This window comes from Bison bison, unplaced genomic scaffold, assembly GCF_000754665.1.
Source record: "Bison bison bison isolate TAMUID 2011002044 unplaced genomic scaffold, Bison_UMD1.0 scf7180017864468, whole genome shotgun sequence".
In the NCBI taxonomy this organism is placed as follows: Eukaryota; Metazoa; Chordata; class Mammalia; order Artiodactyla; family Bovidae; genus Bison; species Bison bison.
Window position 1 is genome coordinate 2588125 of NW_011495029.1, and position 12703 is coordinate 2600827.

Below are 12703 nucleotides of genomic sequence, written 5' to 3' on the forward strand. Positions count from 1 at the left end.
AAAGGGAGAAAATTATTCAGAAAGTTTGAAAATGTCATCATCAGTCAAGCAGTGAGAATATAGAAATGTATAAAATTTTGTGAATCATTTTGCTGTTATTTAACAAGTTATAGCATAAACAAATACATATATACACAGATGTATTGCAATAACAATATCATTTTTACTCATGTGAATTCTAATATGCTTTCTGGAATGCAAGGTAAAAGCATAGATTTTATCCTCAGGTCATGTGGTTTTCATGCATGCAAATGTCAATCATTATGCATGTTGTGAAAAGTTGTTCTAAAAGATTATTTTAATGAATACAGAATATATCATCTTATCATATATAGTAACAGTGATGTCTAAGAACAGGGCTTTGATTAGGTCATGAGGACCGGTCACCTGCTTTGAGAATCCAAAGAAAGAGTGTGAAAGTCAGACACACAGTAGTAATAGCAACAATGATAACAATAGGAATAACATAACTGTCATTTATCAACTTTCATTATGTATACAGCACTTACACAAGGTGGCATTTAATCTCCATGACAATCCTGTGAGGTGTATTATCATCACTATTAATATTTTACAGTAAGGAGAATGAGACTCCTAAAGGTTAAATGACTTTCCTATGGTAATTGAAGAAAATTTGATACCAAACCTGATTCCAGAGATTATACTCTTATCCATTACACAGACTGTCTATCAAGTCATGATAGGATGGCTGCCTAGGGAGTGTGAAACTAGAACCATGAGAGTGAAATAAATCAAATGAGAATTGAGTTGTCAGTCAAGACTCAGTGCAGGAAACAAATAACTCCAGAAAATTTATGGGCAAGGGATTCAATAAGGAATCATTACTGTTGGAAGGAACAAAGGAGTAGGAGTGTAGGGGCTGCCACTGGAATTTCTGTGGTCTAGTAATAAGGAAGATCAGAAAGCTAGAGCCAGAAAACCATAGCTGCTTCTACTGTTTCTATAATTCCTTCACAACACCCATGAAGCTGGACACTAGATGCCAGAACACAGTCTGACTCCTTATAGTCACCCTTTCAAACTCTTGACACATTTCCATGACTTGCTTGCCAGGAGAAATAGCATCAGAAAGACATGTTCAAAGACTATGCAATAGGGAAAGGATAATCTCTTTTAAAAATGGTATTGGGAAAACCAGACAGCCACATGCAAGAGCTAAAATGGAGGGGGTGAAGTCAAAATGGTGGAGTGTTACGGTGTGAAGTTCATGTCTCCTCACAACTAGGGCACCTACTTGACGTTGGTGGGGGATAGATATGGACACCTAAGAGAATGAGAGGAATGCCCAAGCTACTACGTAGAATGTGGGGGTGGGGGCGAGCAGAGAGTGGGGAGAGATGGAGGCAGGAAGGGACAGGTACCCTTGAGAGGGAACTAGGAGAGAGAAGGGGGGGTCCCACTACTGGAGGAGTCCACTCACCATGAGGAGAGCAACAGAGACAGGAAGGGACCCTCAGGGCATTGGGGGATGGGAGGGGAATGTGGCCAATATTTCTCCTGTCCACTTGAGCCCCAGAGAGCCTACTGGGTTCCAAGCCTGGTCCTCCACCCTCTGATGCTCCTTCCAATGCCCCCTTCAGGTCCTGGGAGCATGGGAGGGAGGAGGAGGAGAGGAAGAGTAGAGGTAAATGGGGTGACAGGGAGGGACCCTTAGGGATAGGAGGATCAAAGGGGAACACAGCCAGTGTTTCCCCAATCCACTTGGGCCCCAGCAAGCCTGCAGCAGTCCTGGTCCTCATCCTCCACACTTGGAGATGCGAGGCTGCACCCTGCCCCCAACCCCTAGGGCCTTTTCCAGACCCCTGGGTCCAGAACCTAGGCCCCGCCCCCATCAAACATGAGCCCCACCTAATCCATACACACACCTAAGCTCCAGCCCCACCACCGCCAAGGCCTTTTCCAGAGTTTGGGGGGGTTTTATTTTTTGCCATTGTGGTTCTGTTTTATCTTGATGTTATTTTGTTTCATTTCTATTTTTATTTTTTCTAATATATCTGTTATTTTTCTAATTTTATTTTTTATTCTTTGTTATTATTCTCCTTTTTTTTTTTTTCCTTTGTGGTGTCATACAGTTTGCAGGATCTTGGTTCAAAGGCCAAGGGTCAGGCCTAAGCTCCTGTGGTGGGAGCATCAACCTGAAACCACTAGACTAACAGAGAACCTCAGACCTCCAAAAATGTTTATCAGAGTGAGGTCTCCCCGAGATCCTCATCTCCGCACCAAGACCTGGCTCTACCCAATTGTCTGCAAAGTCCAGTGCTGAAAGCCTCAGGCCATATAACCAGTAAGACAGGAACATGTTCCCACCCATCAAAAGAATGAAACAACAACAACAAAAATATGTTACAGATGAAGAAGGAAGGTAAAAATGTACAAGACTAAATAAATGGAAATACACAATCTACCTGAAAGTGAATTCAGGATAATTATAATAAAGATGATCCAAAATCTCAGAAATAGAATGGAGGAACAGATTAAAAATATATATGAAATATTTAACAAAGACCTAGAAGAACTAAAGAACAAACAGATGAACAACACAAAAATTGAAATAAAAAAGAAAAATACACTAGAAGGAATCAATAACAGAATAGCTGAGGCAAAAGAATGAATAAGTGAGCTGGAAGATAGAATAATGGAAATAACTGCCAAGGAGCAGAATAAGGGGGAAAAATTTGAAAAGAATTGAGGACAGTCTCAGATACTCTGGGACAACATTAAATGCACCAATATTTGAATTATAGGGGTCCCAGAAGAAGAAGAGAAAGAAAAAGGGTGTAATAAAATATTTAAGAGATTATAGTTGAAAACTTCCCTAACATGGGAAAGGAACATCCACACAAGTTCAGGAAGGACTGAGAGTTCCATACAAGATAAACCCTAGGAGAAAAACACACATATTAATCAAACAAGCAAAACTTAAATTCAAAGAAAAAATATTAAGAGCAGCAAGGGAAAGCAATAAATAGCATACAAGGGAATCCCCATCAAGTTATCAATTGATTTTTCAGCAGAAACTCTGCAGGCCAGAAGGCAGTGGCATGATGTATTTAAAGTGATGAAAGGGAAAAAAAAAAAAAAAAAAAACTACAATCAAGATTATTCTATAAAGCAAGGATCTCTTCCAGATTTGACAGAGAAATCAAAAGTTTTACAGAATAAGTGAGCTGGAAACTAAGAGAATTCAGCACCACCAAAACAGCTTAACAGTAATGCTAGGGACACTTACAGACTGAACGTGAGGATAGGGAAAAAGAAACTACAACAGTCTTCTGAAATCTCACCTCAGGAAACAAGAAAAATCTCAAATAAACTGTCTAGACTTACACCTAAAGCAACTAGAGAAACAAGACTAAAGACAACTGAAAATCAGTAGAAGGAAAGAAATCATAAAGATCTGAAGAGAAAGAAATGAAGAAAACAATAGCAAAGATCAATAAAATTAAAAGTTGGTTGTTTGAGAAGATAAAATTGATAAATCTCATCAATTTTGATGAGCCAGACTCATCAAGAAAAAAAAAAGGAGAACTCATATCAATAAAATTGATTTGGAGAAATTACAACTGATGCTGCAGAAATACAAAGGATCATAAAAGACTACTACAGACAACTATGAGTATTACGCTGGTGGCTCAGATGGTAAAGAAGCTGCCTGCAATGCAGGAGACCTAGGTTCAATCCCTGGGTCAGGAAGATCTCCTGGAGAAGGAAATGGCAACCCACTCCAGTATTCTTGCCTGGAAAATTCCACAGAGGAGCCTGGTGGGGTACAGTCCACGGGGTTGCAAAGAGTAGGACACGACTGAACAACTGTCACTTTCATTTTCACAAGCAACTACATGCTAACAAAATGGACAACTTGGAGGGAATGGAAAAATTCTTGGAAACGTACAACTTTCCAAGACTGAATCAGGAAGAGTTAGAAAATATAAACAGGCCAATCACAAGTAATGAAGTTGAAACTGTAATTAAAAATCTTTCAACAAGCAAAAGTCCAGGACTACACAGATTCACAGGCAAATTCTATCAAGTATTTAGAAAAGAGCTAACATCCATCCTTCTTAAGCTCTTATAAAAAATTGCAGAGGGAAAAACACTCCCAAATTCATTCTACAAGGCTACCTGATATGAAAACCAGACAAACATCACACATACACACTAAAGACAACTACAGGCCAATATCACTCAAACACAGATGCAACAATTCTCAACAAAGTACAAACAAACAGAATCCAACAACACATTAAAAGGATCATATATGATGATTAAGTGGGATTTATCTCAGGGATGCAAGGATTCTTCAATACATGAAAATCAACCAATATTAACAAACTGAAGAATAAAAACCATGTGATCATCTCAATAGATGCTGAAAAAACTTTTGATAAAATTCAACACCTATTTATGATTAAAAGCTCACCAGAAATTGGGCATAGAGGGAACCTATCTCAACATAATAAAGGACAAATATGACAAACCCACAACATCATTATCAACAGTGAAAAACTATAAGCATATCCTCTAAGATCGGGAATAAGACAAGGGTGTCCACTCTTGCCACTATTATTCAACATAGTTTTGGAAGTCCTAGCATGGCAATCAGGGAAGAAAAAGAAGTAAAAAGAATGCAAATTGGAAAAGAAGTAAAACTGTCTGTGTGCATTTATGATACTATACATAGAAAATCCTAAAGATGACATGAGAAAACTGCTAGAGTTAATCAATGAATTTGGTAAAGTTGCAGGATACAAAATTAATGCACAGAAGGCTCTTGCATTCCTATACACTAACAATGAAAAATTAGAAAGAGAAATTAAGAAAGCAACCCCATATACCATCACAACTAAAAGAATGAAATATCTAGGAATTAACCTACCTAAGAAGGCAAAAGACCTGTACTCAGAAAATTACAAAATATTGATGAAAGAAATCAATGATGACACAAATAGATGGAGAAATATACCATATTCTTGGATTGGAAGAACCAATACTGTGAAAATGACTATGCCACCCAAAGCAATCTACAAATTCAGTGCAATCTTTATCAAATTACCAATGGCATGCTTCACAGAATTAAAACAAAAAATTTTACAATTGGTATGGAAACAAAAGACCCCAAATAGGCAAAGCAATCTCGAGAAAGAAAAATTGAGCTAGAGGAATCAGGCTCCCCAGTTTCAGCCTATACTACAATGCTACAGTAATCATGACAGAATGGCACTGTCACAAAAAACAGAAATATCGATCAATGGTACAGGATAGAAAGCCCAAAGATAAACCCACACACACCGATGGTCACCTAATCTATGACAAAGGAGGCAAGAATACTCCATAGAGAAAAGACAGTTTCTTCAGTAAGAGGTACTGGGAAAACTGCACAGCTATATGTAAAAGAATGAAATTATAACACACCCTAACACCATACAGAAAAATAAATTCAAAATGGATTACATACCTAAATGTAAGACTGAACACTACAGTACTCTTAGAGAAAACACACAGAATACTCTTTGACATAAATCATAGCAAGATCTTTTTAGATCCAACTCCTAAACAAAATAAAAATAAACAAGTGGGGCCTAATTAAACTTAAAAGAATTTGCACAGCAAAGGAAATCATAAAGAAGATGAAAAAACAATCCTCAGAATAGAAGAAAATATTTGCAAACAAAACAACTGACAAAAGATTAATCTCCAAAATATACAAACAGCACATGAGGCTCAATATCAAAAAAACAAAAAACCCAATCAAAAAATGGGTGAAAGATCTAAATAGACATCTCTCCAAAGAAGATATAAAGATGGCCAAAAGACACAGGAAGAGATATTGATCATTAATTATTAGAGAAATGCCAATCTAAACTACAATGAGTTATCACCGCACATCAATTAGAATGGCCATAACTGAAAAATCTACGAACAATGAATGCTGGAGAGGATGTGGAGAAAAAGGAACATTCTTGCACTGTTGCTGGGAATGTAAATTGATACAGCCACTGGAGAGAACAGTATGGAAGTTCCTTAAAAAACTAAAAATTATCATATAACCCACCAATCCCATTTCTGGCCAAATCCCCTGAGAAAACCATAATTCAAAATGACACATGTACCCCAATATTCATTGCAGTACTCTTTACAGTAGCCAGGACATGGAAACAATCTAAACATCCAATGATAGATGCATGGATAAAGAAAATGTGGTACATATATACAACGGAGTATTACTCAGCCATATAAAGGAATGAATTTGAGTCACTTGTAGAGATGTGGTGGGACCTAGAGCCTGTCATACAAAGTGAAGTAAGTCAGAAAGAGAAAAATGTTAACGCATATGAGGAATTTAGAAAAACGGTACAGATGAACCTATTTCCAGGACACAAATAAAGATTCAGATGTCAAAAATGGACATGTGGACACAGGGCAGAAGAGGAGCATGGGACAAACTAGGAGATTAGGATTGATATATATACACTACCATGTGTAAAATAGATGGCTAATGAGAACCTGCTCTAAAGCACAGGGAGCTCAGCTTGGTGCTGTGATGACCTAGAGGAGTCTGATGAGGGGGTGGGGTGAGAGGGAGGTCCAAGAGGAAGATATATACATACAGCTGATTCACTTCGTTGTACAACAGAAACTAACACAACATTATAAAGCAATTATGTCCCAATTTTTTTTTAAAAAAAAGAACTAAAGTGGACACTCTCTTATACCATACAGAAAATCAACTTTAAATGGATTAAAACTCTATAAGAATAAGAGTCACATGTCCTCCTATCTGTTAAATTCTCATAACCTATTACAGGGTTTAATACATATTTCTTGAAGGAAAAACTACTTAAAAATGTTTTTTGTTGTCAGAAAAATCTGCATTCAAGTACTGGTGTCTCATCATCTCTCAACTAAAAACAAAAATGAAATTTCTCTCAAAAATGTTGGTGAGAATTAAATAATATATGTAAAGCACTTACCACAAGACCTAACACACAGCATTCAATAATGTTTGAATAGAATTCTCCAGGCCGGAATACTGGAGTGGAGTGGGTAACCACTCCCTTTTCCAGAGGATCTTCCTGACCCTGTGGCTAAGTGAGACTTACTAAAGTTCTCTGCTTTTTTTTGTTTTTGTTTTTAGATGCTAAGTCATGTCTGACTCATTGCAACCCCATGGACTGTAGCCCACCAGTCTCCTCTGTCCATGGGATTTTCCAGGCAAGAATACTGGAGTGGGTTGCCATTTCCTCCTCCAGGGAAGGGGCTATCTCTTGTTTTGTTGGAAAGGGGTGTTTTCTATGACCAGGGTATTCTCTTGACAAAACTCTGTTAGCTTCATTTTGTATTCCAAGGCCAAACTAGGCTGTTATCCTGGGTATCTTTTGACTTCCTACTTTTGCATTCCAATCCCCTACAATGAAAAGGACATCTCTTTTTTCTTTTCTTTTTTTTTTTTTTTTTGGTGTTAGTCTAGAACTTGCTGTAGGTCTTCATAGAATTGGTCAACTTCAGCTTCTTCAACATCAGTAGTTGGACAACAGACTTGAACTACTGTGATGTTGAATTGTTTGCTTGGAAATGAACTAAGACCACTCTGTCATTTTTGAGATTGCACCCAAGCACTGTGTTGTGGACTCTTTTGTTGACTATGAGGGATTCTTGCCCACAGTAGTAGATATAACAGATTCCATAAATATACACACATTTATACACTCACACACAGACACACTCTTAGAAGAATGATTTTTCTCCACACAATACTAATTAATTTTGTAGAAGAGTAGCTTCTGATTCCTCTATTTTGTTTTTAGTTGCAGGGCATCTCTGTGTTAAACACATTATATAAAGAGCAATCTAGCACCAATGATTGGAAAGCTGTCTGATTTTCATTTTTGAATGATTTAACTGAGCCATGAAGGAAGCCCTTAACATTTAGTTAGAATTTCTTAATATATATTGTGGAAGATTTTTAGATATTAATTTATTCTCTTTATCCTTTTCATAGATCACAGCCTTGTTGCAGTGAAATGGCTTCCATAATTCAGTGAAGCTATGAGCCATGTTCTGCAGAGTCACTCAAGACAAATGGGTCATAGTGAAGAGTTCTGACAAAACATGGTACACTGCAGGGGGAAATTGCAACCCAATCCAGTATTCTTGCCTGGAGAACCTCATGAATAGCAGGAAAAAATAAAAAGATATGACATTGGAAGATGGGCTCCCTGGGTCAGGAGGTATCCAAAATGCTAAGGGAAAGAGCAGAAGGCAATTACTAAAAGCTCCATAAGAATGAAGCGCTAGGCCAAAGTGGGAACAAACGCTCAGCTGTGGGTGCGCCTGGGGATGAAAGTAAAGTCCAACACTGTAAAGAAAACTATTGTATAGGAACCTAGAATATTAGGTCCATGAATCAAGGTAAATTGAACATGGTCAAGCAGAAGATAGCAAAAGTGAACATCGACATCTTATGAATCAGTGAACTCAAATGGACGGGAATTGGGGATTTTAAAAAGCACAGACATTACTTTGCCAACAAAGGTCCATCTAGTCAAAGCCATGGTTTTTCCAGTAGTCATGTATGGATATGAAAGTTGGACTATAAAGAAAGCTGAGAGCCAAAGAATTGATGCTTTTGAACTGTGGTGTTGGAGAAGACTCTTGAGAGTCCCTTGGACTGCCAGGAGATCCAACCAGTCCATCCTAAAGGAAATCATTGGAAGGACTGATGCTGAAGCTCAAACTCCAATCCTTTGGCCACCTGATGTAAAGAACTGACTCATTGGAAAAGACCCTGATGCTGGGAAAGATTGAAGGCAGGAGGAGAAGGGGACAACAGAGGATGAGATGGTTGAATAGTATCACCGACTCAAGGGACATGAGTCTGAGTAAGCTCTGGGAGTTGATGATAGAAGGAAAGCCTGGTGTGCTGCAGTCTATGGGACCACAAAGAGTCAGACATGACTGACAGAACTTAACTGTACTGAAACGACCAAAAGACTAGCAGGAAAAAAATTTTCCACAACTAAAGACAGAAAGAAGGAATCACAAGACAGTTAGGAAGGGCAGAGACATGGCATGGTTCAGACCCACACCCCCAGGGTAGCTGACCTACAAATGAGAGGATAATCACAATTTCACAGGTTATCCCTAAGGAGTGAGGGGTCCAAGCTCCATATCAGGCTCCCTATCCTTGGGGATTTGCATTAGGAAGATGAGCCCCTGTTCCCTTGAAAGCTGGCTTTGAAGCCAGGGTTTGGAGCTTACAGCTCTATAAAACAGAAGTGAAGTGAAGTGAAAGTGAAAGTCGCTCAGTCGTGTCTGACTCTTTTCGACCCCATAGACTGTCCATGGAATTCTCCAGGCTAGAATACTGGAGTGGGTAGCCTTTCCCTTCTGCAGGGGATCTTCCCAACCCAGGGATCGAACCCAGGTCTCCCACATTGCAGGCGGATTCTTTACTAGTTGAGCCACAAGGGAAGCCCAAGAATACTGGAGTGGGTAGCCTATCCCTTCTCCAGTGGATCTTCTTGACCCTGAGTCGAACCAGGGGTCTCCTGCATTGCAGGCGGATTCTTTACCAACTGAGCTATGAGGGAAGCCCCCTAGAAACAAAGACTCCACTCTTACTGGGCAGGTGCAAAAACTTGCTTGAAATTCCCACATACTCAAGACCCAGCACAAAGGTAATAATTTGAAAAAAGATTAGATGATAGTTGACTAGATGATGCACAGGAACATCTCAGCAAACTGGAAGACAGATTTGGACCTCATCCAAGTTGATGAGAAAAAATTAAAGTGTTTTTTTTTTTTTTTTAATGAGGGCAGTTTAAGAGACCTCTGAGACAAGACCAAACGTACTAACATTTACATCATAGGGGTCCCAGAAGGAGAAGAGAAAAAAGGGCAGAGAACTTACTTGAAGAAATATTAACTGAAAATTTTCCTAACCAGGGAAAAGAAACAGACATCCAGATCCAAGAAGCACAGAAAGTCTCATTTACAAGACAATCCCATTTATAATTGTATCAAAAGAATAAAAATACTTAGGAATAAATCACATATGACATTAAGAAAAGAAATTGAAGATGACACAAACAAATGGAAAGATATACCATACTCGTGGATTGGACTAATTATTATTGTTAAAATGATCACACTATTTAAAGCAATCTACAAATTCAATGCTATTCCTATCAAAGTACCAATGGCATTTTTCATAAAACTAGAAAAAATAATCCTAAAATGTGTATGGAAACACAAAAGACCCCCAATAATCAAAACAATCTTGAGATAGAACAATAAAGCCAGAGGTATCATGCTCAATGACTTAAAACTACTCTACAAAGCTACAGTAATCAAAATAGTATGGTACTGTCACTAGTGTTTTTACAGACGCATAGATCAATGGAACAGAAAAGACAGCCCAAAAATGAACCCACATTTAGACGGGCAATTAACCTACATTAAAGGAGGTAAGACTATACAACAAGAAACAGTTTCTACAATAAATGGGATTGGGAAAACTGAACAGCTATGTGCAAAAGAATCAAATTGACTACTCTCTCCCACCATGCAGAAAAACAAACTTTAAATGGATTAAAGATTTAATGTAAGACCTAGAAGAAAACATAGGCTGTACACTCCTTGACACTGGTCTGTGATGATTTTTTGGAAATGTCTCTTCATTTTGTTTCAAGGGAAACAAAAGTAAAAATAAACAAATGGGATTATATCAAACTTAAAAGCTCTTGTACAGTGGAGGAAACTACCAACAAAACAAAAAGACTGCCTATTGAATGGGAGAAGATATTTGCAAATTGATAAGGGATTAATCTGATCTGATAAGGGATTAACATCCAAAATATACAAAGGACTCATACAACTCAACATCAAAAAAAAAACCTTGATGAAAATTGGGAAAAGGACATGAATAGACATTTTTCCAAAAAAAAAAAAAATACAGATGGCCAATAAACACATAGAAAGATGCTCAACATCACCAATCATTAAGGAAATGCAAAACATGAGATATCACCTCACACTAGTCGAAATGGTTATTATCTAAATGACAAGAAATAACAAGTGCTGGCGAGCCTGTGAAGAAAAGTGAATCCTTGTACACTGTTGGTGGGAATATAAATTGGTGCAATCACTATGGAAAATAATATGGAAGTTCAAGCTAGTTTTAGAAAAGGCAGAGGAACCAGAGATCAAATTGCCAACATCTGCTGGATCATGGAAAAAGCAAGAGAGTTCCAGAAAACTTTATTGACTATGCCAAAGCCTTTGACTTTGGCATAGTCAAAGCAAGAGAGTTCCAGAAAACTTTATTGACTATGCCAAAGCCTTTGACTGTGTGGATCACAATAAACTGTGGAAAATTCTGAAAGAGATGGGAATACCAGACCACCTGATCTGCCTCTTGAGAAATTTGTATGCAGGTCAGGAAGCAACAGTTAGAACTGGACATGGAACAACAGACTGGTTCCAAATACAAAAAGGAGTTCGTCAAGGCTATATATTGGCACCCTGTTTATTTAACTTATATGCAGAATACATCATGAGAAATGCTGGACTGGGAGAAACACAAGCTGGACCAGGGGAGGAGCTAAGATGGCGGAGGAGTAGGACGGGGAGAACACTTTCTCCCCCACAAATTCATCAAAAGAACATTTAAATGCCAGGTAAATTCCACAAAACAACTTCTGAATGCCGGCAGAGGACATCAGGCACCCAGAAAAGCAACCCAAGTCTTTGAAAGGAGATGTTTTATCAATGGTGCTGTATAGAAGGAGAAGTTTTGAAACTACTGTAAAAATAAGACCGATAACTGGAAGCAGGAGGCTTAAGTACAAACCCTGACTCCAGGGAACTCCTGACTCCAGGGATCATTAATTGACAGGAGCTCATCAAATGCCTCCATACATACACTGAAACCAAGCACCACACAAGAGCCAACAAGTTCCAGGGCAAGACATACCAAGCAAATTCTCCAGCAACGCGGGAACACAGCCCTGAGCTCCAAGACACAGGCTGCCCAAAGTCACCCCAAAACCATAGACATCTCATAACTCATTACTGGACACTCCATTGCACTCCAGAGAGAAGAAATCCAAATCCACCCACCAGAACTCTGACACAAGCTTCCCTAACCAGGAAACCTTGACAAGCCACCTGTACAAACCCACACACAGTGAGGAAACGCCACAATAAAGAGAACTCCACAAACTGCCAGAATACAGAAAGGACACCCCAAACTCAGCAATTTAAACAAGATGAAGAGACAGAGGAATACCCAGCAGATAAAGGAACAGGATAAATGTCCACCAAACCAAACAAAAGAGGAAGAGATAGGGAATCCACCTGATAAAGAGTTCCGAATAATGATAGTGAAATTGATCCAAAATCTTGAAATCAAAATGGAATCACAGATAAATAGCCTGGAGACAAGGATTGAGAAGATGCAAGAAAGGTTTAACAAGGACCTAGAAGAAATAAAAAAGAGTCAATATATAATGAATAATGCAATAAATGAAATCAAAAACACTCTGGAAGCAATAAATAGTAGAATAACAGAGGAAGAAGATGGGATTAGTGAATTAGAAGATAGAATGGTAGAAATAAATGAATCAGAGAGGAAAAAAGAAAAACGAATTAAAAGAAATGAGGACAATCTCAGAGACCTCCA